The 5000-nt window shown below is 46.7% G+C and overlaps 7 non-coding genes and 10 pseudogenes across 7 annotated transcripts; all 17 read left to right on the top strand.

The window, feature by feature from the left end:
* The first annotated feature begins 85 nt into the window (after positions 1-85).
* Positions 86-204, top strand: LOC146263955 (5S ribosomal RNA). Its single transcript, XR_014725714.1, has one exon. It is a non-coding gene; the product is annotated as a 5S ribosomal RNA (ribosomal RNA).
* Positions 205-372: 168 nt separating this feature from the next.
* Positions 373-491, top strand: LOC146263954 (5S ribosomal RNA; annotated as a pseudogene).
* A 172-nt stretch (positions 492-663) lies between these two features.
* LOC146263953 (5S ribosomal RNA) lies at positions 664-782 on the top strand. Its single transcript, XR_014725713.1, has one exon. It is a non-coding gene; the product is annotated as a 5S ribosomal RNA (ribosomal RNA).
* A 170-nt stretch (positions 783-952) lies between these two features.
* Positions 953-1071, top strand: LOC146263952 (5S ribosomal RNA; annotated as a pseudogene).
* Positions 1072-1263: 192 nt separating this feature from the next.
* LOC146263951 (5S ribosomal RNA) lies at positions 1264-1382 on the top strand. Its single transcript, XR_014725712.1, has one exon. It is a non-coding gene; the product is annotated as a 5S ribosomal RNA (ribosomal RNA).
* A 168-nt stretch (positions 1383-1550) lies between these two features.
* On the top strand, positions 1551-1669 carry LOC146263950 (5S ribosomal RNA; annotated as a pseudogene).
* A 174-nt stretch (positions 1670-1843) lies between these two features.
* On the top strand, positions 1844-1962 carry LOC146263949 (5S ribosomal RNA; annotated as a pseudogene).
* A 198-nt stretch (positions 1963-2160) lies between these two features.
* Positions 2161-2279, top strand: LOC146263948 (5S ribosomal RNA). The gene has a single exon (XR_014725711.1). It is a non-coding gene; the product is annotated as a 5S ribosomal RNA (ribosomal RNA).
* A 170-nt stretch (positions 2280-2449) lies between these two features.
* Positions 2450-2568, top strand: LOC146263947 (5S ribosomal RNA; annotated as a pseudogene).
* A 184-nt stretch (positions 2569-2752) lies between these two features.
* LOC146263946 (5S ribosomal RNA) lies at positions 2753-2861 on the top strand (annotated as a pseudogene).
* Positions 2862-3029: 168 nt separating this feature from the next.
* Positions 3030-3148, top strand: LOC146263945 (5S ribosomal RNA; annotated as a pseudogene).
* Positions 3149-3330: 182 nt separating this feature from the next.
* On the top strand, positions 3331-3449 carry LOC146263944 (5S ribosomal RNA). Its single transcript, XR_014725710.1, has one exon. It is a non-coding gene; the product is annotated as a 5S ribosomal RNA (ribosomal RNA).
* Positions 3450-3621: 172 nt separating this feature from the next.
* Positions 3622-3740, top strand: LOC146263943 (5S ribosomal RNA; annotated as a pseudogene).
* A 196-nt stretch (positions 3741-3936) lies between these two features.
* Positions 3937-4055, top strand: LOC146263942 (5S ribosomal RNA). The gene has a single exon (XR_014727506.1). It is a non-coding gene; the product is annotated as a 5S ribosomal RNA (ribosomal RNA).
* Positions 4056-4227: 172 nt separating this feature from the next.
* Positions 4228-4346, top strand: LOC146263941 (5S ribosomal RNA; annotated as a pseudogene).
* A 174-nt stretch (positions 4347-4520) lies between these two features.
* Positions 4521-4639, top strand: LOC146263940 (5S ribosomal RNA; annotated as a pseudogene).
* A 186-nt stretch (positions 4640-4825) lies between these two features.
* LOC146263939 (5S ribosomal RNA) lies at positions 4826-4944 on the top strand. The gene has a single exon (XR_014725709.1). It is a non-coding gene; the product is annotated as a 5S ribosomal RNA (ribosomal RNA).
* The last annotated feature ends 56 nt before the right edge of the window (positions 4945-5000 follow it).

Raw genomic sequence — 5000 nt, 5'->3', positions numbered from 1 at the left:
AGAGAGAGAGAGAGAGAGAGACTACCTTGCATTGTCAATTGCTAAATCTGTATATGGATAAGTAGCCTATGGTTGTCAACTTATTTCGTACGGCCATACCAGCCTGGCAACGCCCGATCTCGTCTGATCTCGGAAGCTAAGCAGGGTCGGGCCTGGTTAGTACTTGGATGGGAGACCGCCTGGGAATACCAGGTGCTGTATGCTCTTTTGCTCATTCACTTAGAAACTGAAATCTTGCAATATGCACAAGTAGTCCTTCATGAAAGGGGCTGGAAGCTGTTTTCATTTTGACACGAGAGAGAGAGAGACTACCTTGCATTGTCAATTGCTAAATCTGTATATGGATAAGTAGCCTATGGTTGTCAACTTATTTCGTACGGCCATACCAGCCTGGCAACGCCCTATCTCGTCTGATCTCGGAAGCTAAGCAGGGTCGGGCCTGGTTAGTACTTGGATGGGAGACCGCCTGGGAATACCAGGTGCTGTATGCTCTTTTGCTCATTCACTTAGAAACTGAAATCTTGCAATATGCACAAGTAGTCCTTCATGAAAGGGGCTGGAAGCTGTTTTCATTTTGACACGAGAGAGAGAGAGAGAGACCACCTTGCATTGTCAATTGCTAAATCTGTATATGGATAAGTAGCCTATGGTTGTCAACTTATTTCGTACGGCCATACCAGCCTGGCAACGCCCGATCTCGTCTGATCTCGGAAGCTAAGCAGGGTCGGGCCTGGTTAGTACTTGGATGGGAGACCGCCTGGGAATACCAGGTGCTGTATGCTCTTTTGCTCATTCACTTAGAAACTGACATCTTGCAATATGCACAAGTAGTCCTTCATGAAAGGGGCTGGAAGCTGTTTTCATTTTGACACGAGAGAGAGAGAGAGACTACCTTGCATTGTCAATTGCTAAATCTGTATATGGATAAGTAGCCTTTGGTTGTCAACTTATTTGGTACGGCCATACCAGCCTGGCAACGCCCGATCTCGTCTGATCTCGGAAGCTAAGCAGGGTCGGGCCTGGTTAGTACTTGGATGGGAGACCGCCTGGGAATACCAGGTGCTGTCTGCTCTTTTGCTCATTCACTTAGAAACTGAAATCTTGCAATATGCACAAGTAGTCCTTCATGAAAGGGGCTGGAAGCTGTTTTCATTTTGACACGAGAGAGAGAGAGAGAGAGAGAGAGAGAGAGAGAGAGACTACCTTGCATTGTCAATTGCTAAATCTGTATATGGATAAGTAGCCTATGGTTGTCAACTTATTTCGTACGGCCATACCAGCCTGGCAACGCCCGATCTCGTCTGATCTCGGAAGCTAAGCAGGGTCGGGCCTGGTTAGTACTTGGATGGGAGACCGCCTGGGAATACCAGGTGCTGTATGCTCTTTTGCTCATTCACTTAGAAACTGAAATCTTGCAATATGCACAAGTAGTCCTTCATGAAAGGGGCTGGAAGCTGTTTTCATTTTGACACGAGAGAGAGAGAGACTACCTTGCATTGTCAATTGCTAAATATGTATATGGATAAGTAGCCTATGGTTGTCAACTTATTTCGTACGGCCATACCAGCCTGGCAACGCCCTATCTCGTCTGATCTCGGAAGCTAAGCAGGGTCGGGCCTGGTTAGTACTTGGATGGGAGACCGCCTTGGAATACCAGGTGCTGTATGCTCTTTTGCTCATTCACTTAGAAACTGAAATCTTGCAATATGCACAAGTAGTCCTTCATGAAAGGGGCTGGAAGCTGTTTTCATTTTGACACGAGAGAGAGAGAGAGAGAGACTACCTTGCATTGTCAATTGCTAAATCTGTATATGGATAAGTAGCCTTTGGTTGTCAACTTATTTGGTACTGCCATACCAGCCTGGCAACGCCCGATCTCGTCTGATCTCGGAAGCTAAGCAGGGTCGGGCCTGGTTAGTACTTGGATGGGAGACCGCCTGGGAATACCAGGTGCTGTCTGCTCTTTTGCTCATTCACTTAGAAACTGAAATCTTGCAATATGCACAAGTAGTCCTTCATGAAAGGGGCTGGAAGCTGTTTTCATTTTGACACGAGAGAGAGAGAGAGAGAGAGAGAGAGAGAGAGAGAGAGAGAGACTACCTTGCATTGTCAATTGCTAAATCTGTATATGGATAAGTAGCCTATGGTTGTCAACTTATTTCGTACGGCCATACCAGCCTGGCAACGCCCGATCTCGTCTGATCTCGGAAGCTAAGCAGGGTCGGGCCTGGTTAGTACTTGGATGGGAGACCGCCTGGGAATACCAGGTGCTGTATGCTCTTTTGCTCATTCACTTAGAAACTGAAATCTTGCAATATGCACAAGTAGTCCTTCATGAAAGGGGCTGGAAGCTGTTTTCATTTTGACACGAGAGAGAGAGAGAGACTACCTTGCATTGTCAATTGCTAAATCTGTATATGGATAAGTAGCCTATGGTTGTCAACTTATTTTGTACGGCCATATCAGCCTGGCAACGCCCGATCTCGTCTGATCTCGGAAGCTAAGCAGGGTCGGGCCTGGTTAGTACTTGGATGGGAGACCGCCTGGGAATACCAGGTTCTGTATGCTCTTTTGCTCATTCACTTAGAAACTGACATCTTGCAATATGCACAAGTAGTCCTTCATGAAAGGGGCTGGAAGCTGTTTTCATTTTGACACGAGAGAGAGAGAGAGAGAGAGAGAGAGAGACTACCTTGCATTGTCAATTGCTAAATCTGTATATGGATAAGTAGCCTATGGTTGTCAACTTATTTCGTACGGCCATACCAGCCTGGCAACGCCTGATCTCGGAAGCTAAGCAGGGTCGGGCCTGGTTAGTACTTGGATGGGAGACCGCCTGGGAATACCAGGTGCTGTATGCTCTTTTGCTCATTCACTTAGAAACTGAAATCTTGCAATATGCACAAGTAGTCCTTCATGAAAGGGGCTGGAAGCTGTTTTCATTTTGACACGAGAGAGAGAGAGACTACCTTGCATTGTCAATTGCTAAATCTGTATATGGATAAGTAGCCTATGGTTGTCAACTTATTTCGTACGGCCATACCAGCCTGGCAACGCCCTATCTCGTCTGATCTCGGAAGCTAAGCAGGGTCGGGCCTGGTTAGTACTTGGATGGGAGACCGCCTGGGAATACCAGGTGCTGTATGCTCTTTTGCTCATTCACTTAGAAACTGACATCTTGCAATATGCACAAGTAGTCCTTCATGAAAGGGGCTGGAAGCTGTTTTCATTTTGACACGAGAGAGAGAGAGAGAGAGAGAGAGAGACTACCTTGCATTGTCAATTGCTAAATCTGTATATGGATAAGTAGCCTATGGTTGTCAACTTATTTCGTACGGCCATACCAGCCTGGCAACGCCCGATCTCGTCTGATCTCGGAAGCTAAGCAGGGTCGGGCCTGGTTAGTACTTGGATGGGAGACCGCCTGGGAATACCAGGTGCTGTATGCTCTTTTGCTCATTCACTTAGAAACTGACATCTTGCAATATGCACAAGTAGTCCTTCATGAAAGGGGCTGGAAGCTGTTTTCATTTTGACACGAGAGAGAGAGAGAGAGACCACCTTGCATTGTCAATTGCTAAATCTTTATATGGATAAGTAGCCTATGGTTGTCAACTTATTTGGTACGGCCATACCAGCCTGGCAACGCCCGATCTCGTCTGATCTCGGAAGCTAAGCAGGGTCGGGCCTGGTTAGTACTTGGATGGGAGACCGCCTGGGAATACCAGGTGCTGTCTGCTCTTTTGCTCATTCACTTAGAAACTGACATCTTGCAATATGCACAAGTAGTCCTTCATGAAAGGGGCTGGAAGCTGTTTTCATTTTGACACGAGAGAGAGAGAGAGAGAGAGAGAGAGAGAGAGAGAGAGAGACTACCTTGCATTGTCAATTGCTAAATCTGTATATGGATAAGTAGCCTATGGTTGTCAACTTATTTTGTACGGCCATACCAGCCTGGCAACACCCGATCTCGTCTGATCTCGGAAGCTAAGCAGGGTCGGGCCTGGTTAGTACTTGGATGGGAGACCGCCTGGGAATACCAGGTGCTGTATGCTCTTTTGCTCATTCACTTAGAAACTGAAATCTTGCAATATGCACAAGTAGTCCTTCATGAAAGGGGCTGGAAGCTGTTTTCATTTTGACACGAGAGAGAGAGAGAGAGACCACCTTGCATTGTCAATTGCTAAATCTTTATATGGATAAGTAGCCTATGGTTGTCAACTTATTTCGTACGGCCATACCAGCCTGGCAACGCCCTATCTCGTCTGATATCGGAAGCTAAGCAGGGTCGGGCCTGGTTAGTACTTGGATGGGAGACCGCCTGGGAATACCAGGTGCTGTATGCTCTTTTGCTCATTCACTTAGAAACTGAAATCTTGCAATATGCACAAGTAGTCCTTCATGAAAGGGGCTGGAAGCTGTTTTCATTTTGACACGAGAGAGAGAGAGAGAGAGACTACCTTGCATTGTCAATTGCTAAATCTGTATATGGATAAGTAGCCTTTGGTTGTCAACTTATTTGGTACGGCCATACCAGCCTGGCAACGCCCGATCACGTCTGATCTCGGAAGCTAAGCAGGGTCGGGCCTGGTTAGTACTTGGATGGGAGACCGCCTGGGAATACCAGGTGCTGTCTGCTCTTTTGCTCATTCACTTAGAAACTGAAATCTTGCAATATGCACAAGTAGTCCTTCATGAAAGGGGCTGGAAGCTGTTTTCATTTTGACACGAGAGAGAGAGAGAGAGAGAGAGAGAGAGAGACTACCTTGCATTGTCAATTGCTAAATCTGTATATGGATAAGTAGCCTATGGTTGTCAACTTATTTCGTACGGCCATACCAGCCTGGCAACGCCCGATCTCGTCTGATCTCGGAAGCTAAGCAGGGTCGGGCCTGGTTAGTACTTGGATGGGAGACCGCCTGGGAATACCAGGTGCTGTATGCTCTTTTGCTCATTCACTTAGAAACTGAAATCTTGCAATATGCACAAGTAGTCCTTCA

The sequence above is a fragment of the Hypomesus nipponensis genome, chromosome 12, assembly GCF_054491055.1.
Source record: "Hypomesus nipponensis isolate SF chromosome 12, ASM5449105v1, whole genome shotgun sequence".
Classification (NCBI taxonomy): Eukaryota; Metazoa; Chordata; class Actinopteri; order Osmeriformes; family Osmeridae; genus Hypomesus; species Hypomesus nipponensis.
The sequence above is the reverse complement of the archived record's forward strand: the minus strand, read 5'-3'. Positions and strand labels throughout refer to the sequence as shown.